Below are 19,990 nucleotides of genomic sequence, written 5' to 3' on the forward strand. Positions count from 1 at the left end.
TTGTGTTTCAAGTCTTTAATTACTGTAGTGTATTAACAATACTGGCTTTTAATTTATTTCCTTTATCTTCTTAATTACCAAGCATTAAAGTACTGCATATAATAAATATAAATCAATTGGTGCACACTTACATTCGGATAACTTCGACATTCCTAAAGTAAAAATAACAAATAAAAATAATAATAAAATTATAAAAAAGAATATTATCACTCGCTGAGCTCGCAGTGTACCATTCTGTTGTTGCGTTCCTCTTACTAACCCATTATTTTTGTCTTTTTATTATTAAGCATAATTTTTTTTTTTTTTGCACATACGCCATATGCAATTCAACAGCAAAATTACAAAAATTTTGAAAGCTGCATAGCAGTATACGTTTAGAACTCCCAATGTAGCGTTAAGTTCAACAGCAAAATCGCAAAATATTTGAATTCCGATAGACAGTCCAGCTCGCTGAGAGAAAAAAAAAAAAAAATTCCGTACAGTGTTGCCACTGTTCGCTTTGAAATTGTTGAGTTTGTCTATCAAAAATTATTTAAGGTTTTATAAAATATGAAACAGATAATAAAATAAGTTCGATATTCAAAATGCGGGCTTCCAGGTGCCCGTGTTTTGGTGGAGGACTACGTTATTCAAAATTTAATAGCTCTAGGTACGATTATTTTTTCGCAATGCGAGAAACATATCTACATTCATGCAGATTCTTCATCACTTATTTTTTTTAAATATAGTACATAAAGATAATATTTTCTGGCAACAATCTGAAAAGTCATACAAGTCATTAAAGTGTTTCGATGCAAAATGCCTTTTCGAAATCAGGACTAACGTCACTTTTAGGTTAAAAATAAAGATAAAAAAATAGAAATAATTTGAGAAACGTGCGTGTAATATTTTAACTAGAAATTAATTTTTGGTTTCCGAACTAAAAATGTATTATTATTGTAAAATATTTGTTGCACAATTTCACAGATCAGAATTATATTAATAAAGAACAATATTTATGAACAAAATGTTGACTTGCACTTCCTTCAGTTGGATTCTTAGCATTATATTACGAGGTTTTAACGAAACGATTGTAGTAAAATAATTTTAAATGAGCTCCAAATCTATTTATAGGACCACCAAAAAGCAGTAACAAATAATTCCGCAAATAAATTAACACTTTACACGTATAAAATACTTTTATCAGAGAATGCACTATTTCTCTATACTTAAAAATATTATCTTAAATATCGTATGTGTGAGATAAAATTATTCTGTCATTTTTATCAAAGCATTTCTAAAGTATAAAAATACAAGATCTCTAATAACTGTCTCGTTTGTAAACAAATATTGCAAGATTTGAATTTTTTAAAATTCTTAATTTAAATGTTCAAGATAAAGTACAGAATATCTCGGAATATACAGAATATACAAAATACAAGATCTCTAATAACTGTCTCGTTTGTAAACAAATATTGCAAGATTTGAATTTTCTAAAATTCTTAATTTAAATGTTCAAGATAAAGTACAGAATATCTCGGAATATCTCGGAATATACAGAATATGTAGTCAATTTATTAACTAAGAAGTTCCTCAATATTTGAGGTATCTCACATGAAAACAAGTTTAATAGGGCTATGCAAGAACAAATATTATTTTCTTGTATTTTATAACACTTATAATTTTCTCAGAAATTTGTGCCCTTATAGATATGCAGTTTAAAGAAGTTTGATGACAACTGCCTTTTGCTGCATTTACAACAAGTGTAATTATAAAAGTATGAATAACATAAAATCACATTTAGTTGCACGCACTGTCAAAATATTCAGCATTTAACTCGTTATTCATTGTAACATAAGACACAACTCTAAAATCTGACAATTTGGTTGAATTAATATACCTATATTTATGCAATAAGGGTTTGTACGGAATTTTGCCAAATTCCCTACAAACAGACAAAACAATGAAATAATAAACAAGAACGAATGCAGACGTCTAGAACTTAACTTTATACCCTTCAATATTGTGTCTAATCACAGAAAACATTACAGTTGCATTAGGTGGAAAACAATTGTTTAGTACGAAATTTCTACAACTACGGATTAAGTAAAACTTGTATAATTAAGTACTTTGATAAATGGCCAATTTACAAACAAATGTAGAAAGGAAAAATGTAAACGAATGCAGAAAGAAAGTAAAAGGGAAAAATATATTAATTAAAATAAACAGAAAACCTCTGTTAGAGTAAAAAGTAAAAATTAGTTAAACATAATCTAAAAAATGAATTTTCAAAATATATAAGCATTAGAACAGCAGAATAGACATTGAATTTTCATTTAAACTGCAAACTGTATTCATTATTCATCACTGTTTTGCACAGTAAAATTCATCGCATTAATATTTGAAGATAATTTTTAGTAATAATAAGAGTGATATGTACCAATAATTTCAATACAGTTTGCAACAATTTAAATACAAAAATATTTAGATTATTTTGAGTTATGTATTATTTAAGACTCTCTTTACGGAAAAAAAAAAAATTGCGTGAAGCAATGCTAACTTATAGCTATTATTCATTGAGGAAGGTTTTAGCAGTATTTAATAAAGGTTCTGAAAAACGTGAATTTTCATCAGACGTTTTGTTAAAAATTTTCACTTGAAACTAATTTGATAAGGGTATTAACGAAGACAATTTAAACAGATTTTCATTTTTATACGACATATTATAAGAGCAGTGACTTATTTTATCTATTTTCAGCCGTAAAACTAATTTTAGATTGCAAGGAGTTATTACTTTACCTTTGTGTGCTCACGTTGTCTAAGCGGGTAGCACGTTCAGCTAGCAAAAAGAAGATTTGAGATTACAGTTCCAGCGAAACCACAGATGTTTTTTCACGTTTTCTCGTAAATACCTTTTCTGCTTAATAATCTCTACAGTGGCTATTGAACCCCCCCCAAAAAAAAGGCTCTTACAGCGTCAATCGAACCAAGGCTGAGCTAAACAATAGCTCGTTCCCATTTGGTCGACTGAGTCTCGTACTTCTCCGAAGTAAGTTAGAAGAAGTCTCAAGTCTTTAATTACTGTAGTGTATTAACAATACTGGCTTTTAATTTATTTCCTTTATCTTCTTAATTACCAAGCATTAAACTACTGCATATAATAAATATAAATCAATTGGTGCACACTTACATTGGGATAACTTCGACATTCCTAAAGTAAAAGTAATAAATAAAAATAATAATAAAATAAAATAAAAAAATAAAAAATAAAAAAAAAATCTGAAATGTTTCAGATTTTAAATTACGTCCAAAGGGGCGTTTTTTTAACATTTTGTGTGTTACCTTTCTTTATTAAATATCATGTTCCTCGCACTTAAACCATAAGATCCAGTGCAACAGCAATATCGCAAAATAGTTTTAAAACGAGCATATCTTTAGAATTTCCGATACAGAGACTCACGCGCTGGAGATAAAAATGTTTTTTCTGCACAACGTTGCCATTGCTCGCTTTGAAATCCTTGAGTTTGTTAATCAAAAATTCGTCAAAGTTTTAAAAAATAGGAAATCGATCATAAAACAAATTTCAAATTTCAAATTTGGTCTTCCACATGCTCATATTCGTTGGAGGATTACGTTATTCAAAATTCGATGACTCTATGTACCGTTGTTTTATCACAATACGAGAAATATACATACATTTATGCAGATTTTTCATTATTTAATTTCTTCAAATATAATGCAGGACTCTAACATTTTGTGGCAACAGTTTGAAAAGTGAACCGACATTTATGAGTCCGACGCAAAATGCCAAAACGAAACTGATAGTCCTTCGGGATTCAAATCCCTTTGGACTAAAAAAAAAAAAAAAAAAAAAATATTACTCTCTCGCTGAGCTCGCAGTGTACCATTCTGCTGTTGCGTTCCTCTTACTTTAAGTCCGAAAAAGTTATTCTTTAAGTTATAAGGTCTCCCGCCTTCTTGGCATGCCTTCGTGGTACAGTGGTCAGCACACTCGCATTCGAGAGTCTTCGAGAGGTCCGTGGTTTGAGTCCCGGCGAGGGCATTGCTCATTTTTCATGTCTCCTGCTTCGAAATAAGCTAATGTCTCTACAATGGCTCCCGAACTGAAAGGGTGATGGATGATGATTCTCCACCACCAGAATTTGGCGATTGGGTCCCCTAATCCCCAGACGCCCTTTAAAAGGGGGAATATATAAAGTATTTTTCACGCCTCCTTGATATGCCTTCGTGGTGTAGTGATCAGCACATTCATATTCGAGAGTCTTCGAGAGGTCCGTGGTTCAAGTCCCAACGAAGGCATTGATCATTTTTTATGTCTCCTGCTTCGAAATAACCTAATATCTCTGCAAAGTGTAAGGGAATATAAGACAATATCACTTTCCCTCTTGTATGTTTTTATAATATAAGTCGTTAACTTATCATGACAAAGTATGGATGTGAGCTTCTTTCAGAGACTTACTTATAAAAAAAGCTTCGTTCAGAGACTTACTTATAAAAAAAAGCTTCGTTCAGAGATAAGACGATTTGTTGCATTTATTTGTATACATATATAATTAATAATTTCTTAGTCATTAAACTTAATTGTGGATTTCCTGTCCAATATACATTAAATGCTCATAAACTGAGGCATCCCATTATAATGAGGAAAAAAAATTGTCCTTTGCACGGCAAGTACTTTTCAGAATATTTTCTTTCAGCATTTCTATTATTCAGATTTTGAAAGGGTTCGTCACTTAATCTCTTGATTGTTGCTAACAGTAATCAACTTAAACTCTTGATGGTTGCTACTCACAACTTGCAGAAGCTCGATACAGACAACACACTTCTTAAAGACTATTTCATATTATAGTTCTGAAAAAACTAGTTTTTTGCAGAAAACCTCAAGGCTATCCGGAATGCAATTAGAAATTTATTGATAGTATAATCCAAACATAAAATAAAACATATGTTTTCGACAATACCATTAATAATTGTTAGTTACTGAAAGTTACTGTTAGTTACTTATAACAAGTCTGTAAAAGAGAAATAGAGTTTTGAGAGTGTTTAGACCTCATAGCTAAAATAACTGTATTTTCCAAAAACAGAAGTCACAAAATATAGAAGAAGTTTTAAGAAAGTTTTTTATTTTAGTCTCAGCTTGAACAGAAAGGCACAACTTGTGCTACAGACGAAATTTACACCACTTTTGGATATTTTATATTAGCAATAACAGAAACTTAATTCAAATATTGATAATGTATTCTAAGATTACAAATTAAATAGAATAAGCTGGTTCAGATATTTTACCGGTCTTTACTTAACACCTTGAGCCGCCCAGACGGTACAGTGGTTAGGGAAGCTGAGTGCAATACCAAAGGTTCTGGATTTGAATCCCGGAGAAGACCCATGGTTGTAACTGTCTGTCCCTTCATATGGATATGGATATGGAGAAATGTGGTGGATACCCATTGTTTAACCATTGGCAATGTGGGTATTGTCCAGCCACACTAGATATCCAGATAAATTACACCCCACAGGATCCTGCCAGGCGTTGCTTGCAATGCTTTGTATTTTACCAGACTGTGGGCAGTGCCTTTCTTTTTCCTTTAAATATACACGGTGATCAAAAAGTCATTATAAATTTGAAAACTTAATAAATCATGGAATAATGTAGATAGAGAGGTAAAAATTGACACACATACTTAGAATAATATGGGGTTTTATTAGAAAAGCAATAATTAGAAAAGCAATAATCTGATCAGAAAAGCAATAATTAGCATAACAAATTAAGACAAAGCAAAGATGATGTTCTTTACAGGAAATGCTCAATATGTTCACCATCATTCCTCAACAATAGCTGTAGTCGAGGAATAATGTTGTGAACAGCACTGTAAAGCATGTCCGGAGTTATGGTGAGGCATTGGCGTCGGATGTTGTCTTTCAGCATCCCTAGAGATGTCGGTCGATCACGATACACTTGAGACTTCAGGTAACCCCAAAGCCAATAATCACACGGACTGAGGTCTGGGGACCTAGGAGGCCAAGCATGATGAAAGTGGCTGCTGAGCACACGATCATCATTAAAGGACGCGCGCAAGAGATCTTTCACGCGTCTAGCAATATGGGGTGGAGCGCCATCCTGCATAAAAAAATCGTACGTTCCAGCAGGTGTTTATCAGCCAGGCTGGGGACGATGCGATTCGGTAACACATCGGCGTACCTCTCACCCGTCACGGTAGCAGTTACAAAACCAGAATCACGCATTTCCTCGAAGAAAAAGGCCCAATAACAGTATTTTTTTTTGGTTCTAATAAAACCCCATGTCATTCTAAGTATGTGTGTCAATTTTTACCTCTCTATATACATTATTCCGTGATTTATTAAGTTTGCAAATTCATACTGACTTTTTGATCACCCGGTACATTGGTGTTTTTACAGTTGGTGCCTTTCGCACTTACATGCTATGGAGGGCAGCTCCAGGTCTGCTTATATACTATGTTTTAAGTATGTTATATTATTCTAGGTTGTGCTGCATAGCTCAGTGCCTCTTGTGGACAGAAAGTTCATTATAATTATGATTTTTTTCGGTGATGGTTGTTCTTGATAGCTAATGAAGAGAGTCACTTCACTCTCTGAATTCGGGAATTTTAGATGATGTTCACTTGTAAGGGGGCATTTGAATATATAATGGACGGGACTGCCTCTTTCTCCACATGCACATTGGTCTGAAGTTGCTAGTTTCCTTGCGTAGAAATACGTGGGAAAAGGGCCATGGCCTGATAAGAACCACGTAATTTCTCTAGTTATTAAACTGGGAGCTGTGCCTACTTTTGGGAACAACTGATAAGTCCTTCTTCCTTGTTCGGCGTTGTACCACCAGTTCTGACATTCAGCTTTAGATTTGATGGTTAAGATTTTTTGAAGGCCGTGGTACTGATAAATTTTGTGTATTTTGACCCCTAGTTGCTTCTTTGGCTAGGATGTCATCGTTGCCTCGTTGCCTTTTGTCCTGTTAGGCGCCTCCACAAAAAAGTCACCACCACGTCTGGCTTTAGTAGTGGCCGAGTCAAAGTCGGCTGAGGGCATGCCATTGCTAAAAAAAAATCTTAAAACCCTGATTGTCATGTGCATCACCGATGATTCACAGCGGCCTTACTTTTCAAATTCCCTCGCATTGAATGTGATTCCCAGAATTTGTATAGTTTGAAACCGTGTCAATCACCGGTGCCTCGTGAACACACAGATTTATACGATTAATATTGTTTCTAAGGAACCCAAAAGGTGTTCCGTATTCTTGGTTTTCGGCTTCTGGAAGCTTTTCTCCATATATTGTTATATGATTCTAATACGTATTTTTTTGCATTAACTTTTAAGTTGTAGAGACATTAGGTATTTTTGGAAGCAGGCAAGATGAAAAATGAGCAAACGTCTTCGCCGGGAATCGAACCACGGTCCTCTGGAATACCGGCCCAGCGTGCAGAACCATTACACCACGAAGGCAAGAAGGCGGGAGAAATACCTTATAAAGTAATTATTACGAATTCAAACGAAATCTAGATACTGAATTGAATGTTAGGATAAATAGGAAGAGGAAACACTAGAATTTGAAAATGGCCTCATAGAGTATTTTACACGACTTTGCTGTGACAGACGTGTTAAATATTACAGATGTGTTATTAGTTAGCGATAGTGCTCAAGACATAAAATCACTGAGTAGATAAGCAGAGCTGGCGGAAAAAAACTACAGCAAGACAGCATCTCAAAAATGAAGATTCAAAACCCACAGCTTAAATTCTTAAATCAAAGCTTATTTGCATTCTGGGGAAGAATATGGAAAGGGGAAGTTTTAGTAAATCATAATAACTCGTTAATTAACATAACATGCTTTACAACTTATAAGCATATAAATGTTCTTTTCGGGCAGAAGGCTTTAGATTCTGAAAAACGATTCAGACATAAAGTTGATAGGTCACAATATTAAATTCTGCTATATTAAAATTAAAAAATTGAAGTAAACGTACTTCGGAAGGTATGCAGTCCATTTTCATAGGTAGAAACATCCATACTTCATTGTTTGATTAATCTCGTTATTCACGCTTTTTAGTTTTTACTTTTAGTTTTCTAATTTTACTTTTTTTATTAACTAACATTTAAATGACGATAATTACGTACATTATAAGTTACATTACAGCATTACATAATTCCTGCATACATGCATTAAAAATTTATACTTCATTGTTTGATTAATCTCTTTATTCACGCCTTTTAGTTTTTACTTTTAGTTTTCTAATTTTACTTTTTTTATTAACATTTAAATGACGATAATTACGCACATTATAAGTTACATTACAGCATTACATAACTCCTGCATACAAACAAAGCCAAATTCGAAAGATATATACAGAATAATGTAGTGAAATAAAATACAAAACAGAAAATAAGTAATAAGAAAATATAACAACGACACAGTAATGCAAAACAGGTAAAAAATTTGCAATAAAATTAAAATAATTAAAAACATATTTTAATAAAATCTTTATATGAAGAAAAGTAGTCTTTTGTTTGTGCATGTAATTTATACATAGAGCTTTATTAAGATTCTAATGAAATTTTGCGCATTGGACCTTTTTAAAACAAGGCAAACATCACTGTCTACATGACATTTCGGAAAACCACTCCATAGGGTTCATATTCAGGGTATTTTATATTACACTGCTGGCCATTAAAATTGCAATACAAAGAAGAAATAATCTGACGAACGTCAAAATCACATGAAAGGAAGAAGAGGTTGGGTTATGTAAATGATTAATATTTCACCGCATTTAGACGAAGCAGGAAGAAGAAACGACATTTGAAGCACTGCAAAACAAACGTTGTGTAGTGGATTTCTAATTCGGAAAGCGCTTTGTAAGGTTGGGGTTTGCTCCGAATATCGTGTTAAGTCTCGAATTATAAGAAGAAATGCTTACCAGCAAATGTCGGAATTCGATAGAGGCAGGATCGTTGCCTATCGAGATTGTGGATTATCGTTCCGTGATATCGCCCGTCGCACTGGTGGACGTCCAACCACTGTCATGCGAATATGGAATCAGTGGGTTGCTGAGGGTCATACTGAACGGCATGCTGAATCTGAACGCCCTCCCCCGACTAACGTCCGAGAAAACATACACATTTTGATGTCAGTCCTGCAAAACCGTACAACCACATCACGGACCATTAGTCAGGAAATGGGCATGTTTGCAGCACGCCCAGTATCCGCTCGTACGGCGCGTCGTACGGTGCGTTGACATTTGCATCAGCGTGAACTATTAGTCTTCTCATGATAATGCAACATACAGAGACACAGCGATCCCGGTGCGCCGAACGACTAAGCTGCATTTAGGAGTGGCACAATGTCATCTTTTCAGACGAGTCCCGGTTCTGCGTGCAGTATTCTGATGGCCGTATACGTATCTAGAGTCGCCTACTTGCATTCGATATAGGCATAGCGGCCCTGCACCTGGTGTGATGGTTTGGGGAGCCATTAAGTACATGACACGGACATTTCTATTTCGGATCGAAGGTAATTTGAATGCAGATCGGTACATTTCTGACGTCTTACGTTCAGTGGTTGTGCCCTATCTTCGAGGCCTGCCAAACGCCATTTTCAAACAAGATAATGCAGGACCACATGTTGCACTTCGTGTGTAGGGACATTAGGATTTTTTTGAAAGGAGACAAGCTGAAAAATGAGCAATCGCCTTCGCCGGGAATCGAACCACGGACCTCTGGAATAACGGATCAGCCTGCAGAACCACTACACCACGAAGGCACGCTAGAAAGGCGGGAGAAATACCTTATACGTGTTCTGATCTTAATCGATACAAAGGGTACAAATATGTGGACGCAGTCCGACTCACCTATCAGTCAAAAGACGGACATAATGGTCACAAGACCACGTCGACGTCAAACCATAAACGAAGGCAGCCAGAGACCCGAGGCGCCCCAAACGACGCACCGCACCCCCGAGAAGCCTGAGCCCCGTGCCCCGAGTAAACAAAAAGTTACGAGCCGCTTTTCTTAGCAGCTCTTTGACATATGCTTTGCGAGTTTGCAAATGCTCTACAAGTTTGCAATTGTTGATGAACTAATACAGACTGGCCATGATAAACGCCTAGCGTACTGCTACTGGTTTTAGCGATGAATCGCTGAAGGGCCTAAAGTATTGCAGTGCACGTGGTACGGTGATGAAGCATGGAAGCCTTTATTTACAGAAAGTGGACGTGTTCTTTGTATTATTACAGCGTCACAACATCAGGCCAATTTTGTGCCTCCAGTTACAACGCAAAGGCATGCAGAAAGGAGGAAGAAAATGCCTTATGTATTTTTTGAATGAACAAAATGATTTAGATTAAAAATAATAACAAATATCGATCAAATAAAAACGATATACAGTATAATATGGTATTATATATAACGGGCATATTTAAATGTATTTTGCCCTCGATAATGTTTTAATCGTGAATATATAACAGAGCCGTCTATCTTCATACGCAGTTTGAGTAAGTTCAAAGCGCTACTTTATCAGTTGCATCGAATTTACTTCTGCTTGCTTAACTTTTGAAAGCAGTGTTACACATCTATAAAATTCGCTTATCTCGGTTCAGTAGACTGCTGCCATTTTACGCGATGCTTCAGTCAATTGCGGACACGTAACGTACTTGGTTAATTTTCTGCACTCATTTTTATTATTACTCGAAAAGAGGCAATTTGTCCAGAAGGCCTATTAATTTCGTTTTGGTATTTTGCGTCGATTCACGATAAGCGTTGTTTCACTTTTCAAATTTTTGCCACCAAATATTATCGCTCTGCATTATATTTAAAGAAATTAGATAATGAAGAATCTGCATGAATATATGTATGTCTCTCGCATTGTGATAAAACAACGGTACCTAGAGCCATCGAAATTTGAATAAGGAAATCTTCCATAGAATATGGGTACGTGGAAGCCAAAGTTTGAACTGAAAATTTGTTATCAATTTCATATTTTGTAACACTTTATGATTAACAAACTCAACGATTTCAAAGCGAGCAATGGCAACACTTTAATGGAAGAGGTGGAAAAAAAAAAAAAAAAAAAAAAAAAACAGATTTCCAGCACGCGAAACTGTGTATCGGAAATTCTAAAGAAATGCTCGTTTTAAAATTATTTTGCGATATTGCTGTTGAACTGAATTTTATGGTTTATGGGCGAAAAACAGGATATTTAATAAATAAAGGTAACACACAAAATGTTAAGAAAGCGCCCCTTTGGACGTAGTTTAAAATCTGAAACCTTTCAGATTAAAAACAAAAGAAATTTTTATTTATTTTTTTAAAATTATTCAGTAAGTTTTTAGACATATAAAGATGCTTTTAAACCTGTAATACTGTTCAAATTTACAGTAAGCATCAATAATCGTTTATTAAATAATGTAAATAATTGAAGCTTCAAATTTGTTTCCTTTTCTCCTCACATTTTGACCAGCTCCAAAAAATATCGATGCTATACAAAGTACGCAAGTATAGAAACTTGCATATTTTGTATATCATCTATTTTGCATTTTATACATTATCAAGGTACTTAAAATAAAAAAAAAAAGGATTTCTAAAGTAACTCTTTTTTTTTTTTTCTTTTTGCTGAAAGAGTGTAAATAACTTCAACTCATTTTTGCTGACATATACCTTGTTATATGATTTACAGAAAATTAAAAACAAAAATAAATCAAATGTACAAAATTGTTCTTAAAATTTGTTTCCGGCACTGCTTACTTTTAAAAGAATTCCAACGTTTTTGTGAGAGAATAACAAGATTATGAGGAGCTATAGGTTGATTTGCTGGCTAGGGTCCTGAGTCTAGGTAATAATTAGGCTCTGTTCTGTAGTAAAGAGGTTCTACAAAAAAGGTCTGAAAATCTACTGACTACGTAACGAAGTGACTTTCAAACAACATGGAAAAATACGCACGAGATAAAAGAATTTTTGAAACAGTAAATAAATATGAAATATTTTAAATTCGAATTAAAAATACGAAACAATCAATATCCAAAAAAGCCTGGTTCCTATACTAAGACAAATTTTTGAGCCTTTCTAATTAAAAATGTTCTTCTTAATTTAGTCCATACTGCAAATTATTTGACCTTGGAAAGTTAAAGAATGAGCAGATTTGTTTTTATTCGTCGCTCTTGACATAGAAAGCGAATCAGTTATTAATTTTTATCATATACGTACACTGTAAATATTTGTTATATTATAAGAGAAATGTACGAGCTTGATTTATTAATTTAGTTAACACCAGCGTACTTCCTTTCCAGTGGAAGGATTTTTTACAGCAGTAAACCGAATTGATAAGAGGGTTGAAAATTTTATGGTGGTAACTCCTTATTTACATGAAAAAAAAAAGACATTCTTTACGAAAACTTTACTCTCCTTAGAGGTAGTCACTAAGGTTGTGTACAGTTTGCTGCCAGATATGTAGAAGTCACAGTTCTCTTGATGGTTTGACGAAGCTTCTCTTCCCTGAAGCACGAATGACACAGTTCGGATATGAATGCTACGAATTGGCTTTTTCGGCGCAGAAATCCAGTCATAGTCTTGGAAATTTTCCTGAGAAGAGTATGGTTGATGGCAAAGCACATTTAAACACCGTCAGGCAAGCAAATCAACCCTATTATAGTTTGTGATACATACATCTGAGCATTATCCTGCAAAACGATATGGCAGGATTTAGGAGAAAGTTATCACAGCTTGTTTTACAAAGCTGAACTTTCAAAGATCCAAGTCCAAAAATGAATAGTAATGCTGCATATTGAAGGTGTATTCTTGTAATATTTGAATAACGCCATGAGAATGACCATAACTTCAGATTGATGCGATTCTAATTCAATTTTGGTTTCCCTGGTGACCCATAATACTGCAATAATGTTTCCCTGGCATTTTAGGTTTGTCTCGTATGATCTGGCCCATGTATCTTTCAGCCTAGTGATGTGGCTTAAGAAGGCCTTTCCTTCGCTTTCACATGTATACGAGCCAGTTTCCCTTAGAAAGTCCTCCACGAAGGCACCCCTCCCCTTAGGCAGATAGCCCTCGAGGCTTTGCCATAATCACACACACACACACCTTCGCCTTCACATGGTTTACCAGCACCTTTTCTTAGACATTTCTTATCCAGCAACTTCGCTGCATCTATTTCAAGAACATCATAGTTATACAATCTTATAAAATCAATTGATATTTGCAGTCTAAGTCTATAAAGATTTCTGTATCAGATATCTAAAAGTAATGAATTAAGAAACTTTTTTTTTATTATGAATACTATTTTACTAATCCCTGTGCTTTAAAATATTTAAGACTTGCATAAAAATGTCACCTACGGAATATGAATAACACTAATTACCTTACATTAACGCAAAGGTTCAAAAACTTCATTAAACAGCACGTCTTTTTTGAAAACTAAATTTCCCCGTATGTTTGGGGAATCGAAATTTCTATTGTCCTGAGCCTAAACCTAGCGCCGCTACCTCCGCGTTATTTAATCTAAGGTATATTTTACATGTTTATTTCTCTCATATAACTGAAGCGAATGTCACTATTGCATTTTATTTTCGAAGAATTCTATTTTGACAGCTCACCGTCGAGACATGCTGCACAATTAATTTGAAACTCGACACATCACGCTGAATAGCTAATCTAAACAGTATCTGTATAAAAGCGAGAGTTTTAGGGATTTATTTTTCATTAAATGTGTTTGACTCGATTACATCGGAAATTAATTTAAGCGTATAATATTATTTTTCATATCATTCTACTATACTTGAATTTGAAGAATGCGTATTTTGGTAAGTAAAAACTAAGTAATAATGTGGAGAAATTAGAAGATTAATTTTAGGTATTTTATAATATGCGAAAACAACCTGTCGTAATGTTACTTTATTGTATTATAGATATGTATGTACATAAACCTTTTTTTTTTTTTGGCAAAATAATTTAACCAAATGAAAGATGATCCTGTAGGATTGTACCTTGATTCGTAAAAGTGTGTTTTAAAATAGAAATTTTCAGGATTTATTTCGTTCTTCTGAAAGAAATTTCGCTTTTCCCCAACATAGAGCTCAATTGCATTTTTTCACAGCGAACTTCACATTATGGCAGTTGGTATAAATAAGGCTTGTTGCTCTGATGTGTATGCAGAAAGATGTATTGACAGAACGCCAGTGACAAAGCTGGTTTGCAAAATTTCGATGCGGCAGTTTGGATTTTGAAGATGCGTCACGTTCTGGAAGCCCAACTAAAGCTGATGAAGAGACAGTAAAGGCATTAATGGATACAAACCGACGAATAACAACTCGTGAGATCGCTAAGAGATTGCGTTTATCGAATTCCCCCGTTCGTGATCATTTGAAATTTTGAAATGCCTAGATCTAATCTCAAAGCTCGACATATGGGTTTCTTATGTTCTTAAGCTCTTCTTTAGCTTTAAATGGCCCTCTAAAACATCATGCATCTTCAAGATGAAAATTGCCGGATTGAAATTTTGCAAACCAGTTTGGGCACTGGCGTTCTGTCAATACATTTTCTCCATACACATCGGATATTTTTTTTTCCTTGCTTGAACAACATTTTTACCTTTTCGACATTAAAAAAGTAAAATATGCCGAAAATGCTGCTTTTCACTTTCCATATTTGAAAGGCTACCAACCAAAAACTACTGCGTGGAATCAATCGAACATTTTTACAGACAAACCTTGTAATATATTATGATTATGGGACTTAAATATCAAGTTGGCTGTGAAATAATACAATTAAATCCTCTGTTGGGAAAAAACGAACCAGACAACCCAATACATTAGAACTATGAATTTATTTTATTCTAGCTCGAAATATCTTGTGCATATTGTTGTTTATTTTGTACATTGTAATGAATAATGTTTAATGTTGCATGAAATTCCATCTATGAATTCTGAATGTGTCCATCATCTGATGGTCTTCTAAATCATAAGACCATACACACATTCTTAAATTTTTTAATTTCTTAAATTCTTTAGGAAAGGAACTTTTACATATTCCCACAAATGTGTTCATTTATCCACCAGAACTTCCTTATATGATGTCTAAAATGGCTTTTCTTGATTACGTTGTAGACACGGTGTTCTTTTTTTAAAAAAGAACAGCTTAGAAGTTGAAGGTACTCTTCTGCTATAGGGACCGAATTCAGACATATATGGCCATATGTATGGATATATGTGTCCATCTATGCCTTTGGATATGTACGTACTTATGTATATATGTGTACACACACACATACTATATACGCAGCTATATACACACACACGTGCGTAATTACATACATTTATTAGTCGGGTTTCGATAATAGAAGAGTACCAAAATGAGTTCATTATTAATAGCATAATACTTGAGAACTTTCATAAGTCTCTATAATTTGACATGAATAATTTAGATATCGTGTTCATTTTTTAAAAAAATTATCTAGTAGTATACTAGTTTTTAAGGCAATATAAGGTAATGATTTTCCAAGTATGTTTAATTATTTGAAAATATTTTAGGTTACTCTGTTTGCTTTGATAGCTGTTGCAAATGGTCAATTTTTTCCATACGTGGAATACATACCTTGGCCGCTGATTTTCGGGAATGAATACGCAGCATCTCTCGGCGGAGCTCCCGTGGGTTTCTACAGCCAAAGAGCAGGTCTTTATGGACCAGAAATAACAAGTGGCTCACTTGGTGGAACCAGCGTCGGGTTTTACAACAGGGAATCAGCTGGATACTGAAGAAAAAATGTACAGAGTAAGTAGCTATCTTAATCATTCAGCAAATAAAGAATTAACGCTCAATATACATATAATACTTTTTTGAAGGTTCATCATGTTGAAATCACTAGTCTCCAATATTTCCCTCTTTTTAGCACGAAAGGGATGTTGGTCCCGAACGGGATATTAGTCTCGAAACGGTATTTTGTGTCAAAACTCTTAAATGCGTAGTATCACTTTTAAAATTGTTGCCACCAAATATTATCGGCCTGTATTATATTTAAATAAATTAAATAATAAAGAATCTGCATGAATGTATGCATACTTCTTGCATTATGAAAAAACAACGGTATCTAGAACCAGCAAATTTTCAATAGCGTTTTTGGTCCACAAGAATATGGACACCTGGAAAGCCGAATTTTGAATTTGTTTTATCATGTATTTCATATTTTGTGAAACTTCAATGAATTTTTGGTTACCCAATGATTTCAAAGCGAGTAGTGCCAACACTGTACGAAAAAAAAAAAAAAAAAAAAAAAAAAAAACTTATTTTTGTCTCCAGCGCACGAGACTGCTTATTGGAAATTCTAAAGATATGCTCGACCAGATAATTATGATTTAATTATCTGGTGATTTTAATGTTGAACTGAACTTTCTGTTGCATAAGGGCGAAGATTGTGATATTTAATAAATAAACCTGTAGAGACATTAAGTTATTTGGAAGCAGGGGACATCAAAAATGAGCAATGCCCTCGCTGGGACTCGAACCACGGACCTCTCGAATACGCGTCGAGCGTGCTGACTAGTACACCACGATGTTTTGCTAAGAAGGTGGGAGAAATATCTTATTTACTCCCACTTTTAAAGGGCGACTGAGGATTAGGGGACCCAATCGCCAAATCCCGGTGGTGGAGAATCGTTATCCGCCACTGTAGAGCACTTAGGTTATTTGGAAGCAGAGACATGAAAAATGAGTAAAGCCCTCGCCGGAACTCGAACCATGGACCTCTCGAATACACGTCGAGCGGGATGACCACTACACCACGAAGAGTCAATTCCTACATAGGTCAACAAAGAAAAAATGTTTTAAAAAATTAAAAACTAAAAAAATTTTAATATGTGAAAAAAACTGTATTAACATCAAGTGTCCTCCACTGCAAGTTTAAAAAAATGTATTTTAACTTGAATGGATGAATAAAAGGCATTTTATTAACGACTGAAAATTTGAACAAGATATAGGGAGAGTGTGAGCTCTTAGTAGGAATTAAAAAAGCATCGTGACTAATAGCGGCGCGAATGCTGTCACCCACATTAACCAACTTTATAAAGCCTCGTTCGTTTTGGTGGAGGACTCTATCTAAGACTTAGTGACTTATCACGTCTTTTAAATTACGACCGACACGTGAAAAGGGCGCAAAAGAAATTTTTATTTAACTCAGAAAAAAGTTTAACAGAAGGAACTACTCGTGCTTGCCGAACCAGCCAGCATTTACGGCTTAACTCGAAACATAAAAGAATTAACATTCAACTAAGTTAATCGTAAATGAGGCAACAGGCTGACTGCAAAGGGCTCAAAACACGCAAATTGTCTCAGACCCAATATCCGTGTGACAATGGAGAGAATAACGCAACGGCGCAGTTACCCAGCACTCATGAGAATCAAGAGAAAATGTGGCTTTCAGCAGGCGAGACACTCTCTGATTCTAACCCTCTCAAACCTTACTTTAAATACTATCTATTGATACCTCATTTGAATACACGCGAACTAGAAATTAGCATTCTGGCAGGCAAATGGAAAGACAGTAAAAGTAATTGACATAAAATAACTGGTTATTAAAACTAAATGTATATTCTGCAATGTGTAGGTGTATTTATGTAATTATTTGTCCCTGCCTGTCAATGGACAGTCAAAGTTGTGCTAAAATTGCCATGAAAACGGTGGTAATAGTACGATTGTGCTTAGTCTATGGCAAACTATGTTTTAGTTTTCTTGTTTCATCAATAGATGGCGCCAGTAGTTTGACTCATTTCCTGTCATTCTTATCACCACATTCTATCACGTTCATTCGCACTTACGTAGCTGAAGAGGATAGTTTTGTATTTAAACCATCGAAACTAGTCCAGCAAGATCTTGCTGTTGAACTTCTCTAATAATCATTATTCGGTGTGTTATTTTAACCTAAACCTTAAGATGAGTTTAAAAAGACAGACTTTAAAAGTGACTGTTTGCCAGAATGCTAAGTTTAAACATGCGCTTTGCTTTGAATTTGAATCTGAAATTTGTCGTGGGAGAGTCTCAGTAACTTACCTTGTTAAATGATGGCTAAACTTGCTATACAAACGTGCTATGTCGATTTTTGGCAAAGTGCCAAATGTGTCTTTTTCTACGAGCACGTATAGCAGATTCGTGGTTTTAGTATACAATATATGTGTAACTATATATATGTAATGATTTCAAACAGAATTTATATCTAACAAGCATGACGTTCATGGTGCCTTGTACTTGATTTACTTGTCGTAACCAATGAAGAGTGTTTCTTTACAGACAGTAAAACAGAGTTGGTCATATTCCATAAGTTTTGATAACCAGGATTTTTGCGTAAAGATTTATGATTATATATTGCTACATATATATATTTTTTCAGGTTCTTAAGGCTTGGCTAAGAATTCTGAAAGAAATGAAAACTACAAGATTTGTCGAATTTGTGCTGTCTCCTGCATGCCTGGTGTCATACTGCTGTCATTTACTTAGCGCCCTTGTATTTTTCTGCTTGAAAAATAACGAATTACATGGAAAATATATAATGATTGCCTTTCTGCTCCTGCGCAATAAATAAATTTTAAAAAATTTTATTATTGATTATCATATTCAGCGGATATAACATGTTACTAATCGTTTTAAAGTATACTGATTGCAATCAATTCTTACAAATTATTTTCCCTATCCTTCAAACGAGAATATTAAAAAAAAAAAAAAAAAAAAAAATTACACTAGCTCTTTCTTTACATTACGTAATGTACAATAGGAACACTGGTAAGTAAACTAAAACGACATTTCACACATTTTCATTATATTTCTACATAGTTTTCTTCGATTGAAAAATGAAAATATGTTTCTTCGGAAAGAGTAAAAACTGGTCCTCTTCCCATAATTTACTTACATGAGACATTTAAAATTCATAAAAATTCGGATAATTTGTTCCAATACTTTATTCTTTAATGTAAAAGTTGTTACCAATTAACGCTTTTATACTTACTTAATTTTAATTACTTGATTAATAAAAATCTTGCAGAAATAAGCGAATAATCCCTGTAATTTCTCTAAAACTTGCTGTTTATTAAGATATATTTATATAAGGAACAATATTATAGTATTTATTCACAGTTTTTTTCTTTCTCGTTCCCTATCAAACGTCAGATTCCTGCCAGCATTTTTACTTCCAAATGAAACTTTTATATTAATTTAGTAAAATTTTGAATTTTACTAATCAAATTTAAGACAATGTTGAGCATTTTGGTATCGTTGGCGATTTTTTATCCCCACCGAAATTATTACGGAAATAATGAAACAACGTTTAAAACCAACTAAATATGCATTGATATCTACGCTGTGCGTATGGGGAACAAAACGTAAAAAATGTCTTTATACTGAAACTAGAACATTAACTAACTAGAACATTCTAGTTACTTTAACACTAACTACTAGTACACTGATTACTATACTTTATACTGTACACTAACTACTGTACTTTATATTGTACACTAAACGTTACTGAATAACCGTTACTTTATGTTGTCCGCTAACTACGGTATTTTATATTGTACACTAACTTTTGTACTTTATACACTAACCATTGTACTTTATACACTAACTTGTACACTAAGTGGTTACTGAATAACCGTTACTTTATATTGTACACTAGCTATTGTACTTTATATTGTACGCTAATCGTTACTGAATAACATTTACTTTATACTCTATACTAAAGTCGTACATTATTTTGTACACTAACCGTTACTGAATAACATTTACTTTATACTGTATACTAAATATCGTACTTTATTTTGTATACTAACCATTACTGAATTACAAGTTCAGTGACAATTACTGAAGCTGAGTATTCAAAACTAAAGTGAATCAAATAAAATAATAAATGCAAAATAAATTCAAAAGAGTTAATCGCTGGCACACTCTAAACCTCTACCATGAGCTAAGTCGAACACAA

The 19,990-nt window shown here is 34.0% G+C and overlaps 1 long non-coding RNA gene across 1 annotated transcript; it reads left to right on the forward strand.

Annotated features, from left to right (window-relative positions):
• The first annotated feature begins 13,739 nt into the window (after positions 1-13,739).
• On the forward strand, positions 13,740-18,617 carry LOC118191246 (uncharacterized). The gene is made up of 3 exons (XR_004758553.2): positions 13,740-13,835; positions 15,561-15,801; positions 18,410-18,617. It is a non-coding gene; the product is annotated as an uncharacterized LOC118191246 (long non-coding RNA).
• Positions 18,618-19,990: the final 1,373 nt, after the last annotated feature.

The sequence above is a fragment of the Stegodyphus dumicola genome, chromosome 12 (assembly GCF_044657685.1).
Source record: "Stegodyphus dumicola isolate Sdum_Otavi_A_Nest chromosome 12, ASM4465768v1".
Lineage (NCBI taxonomy): Eukaryota > Metazoa > Arthropoda > Arachnida > Araneae > Eresidae > Stegodyphus > Stegodyphus dumicola.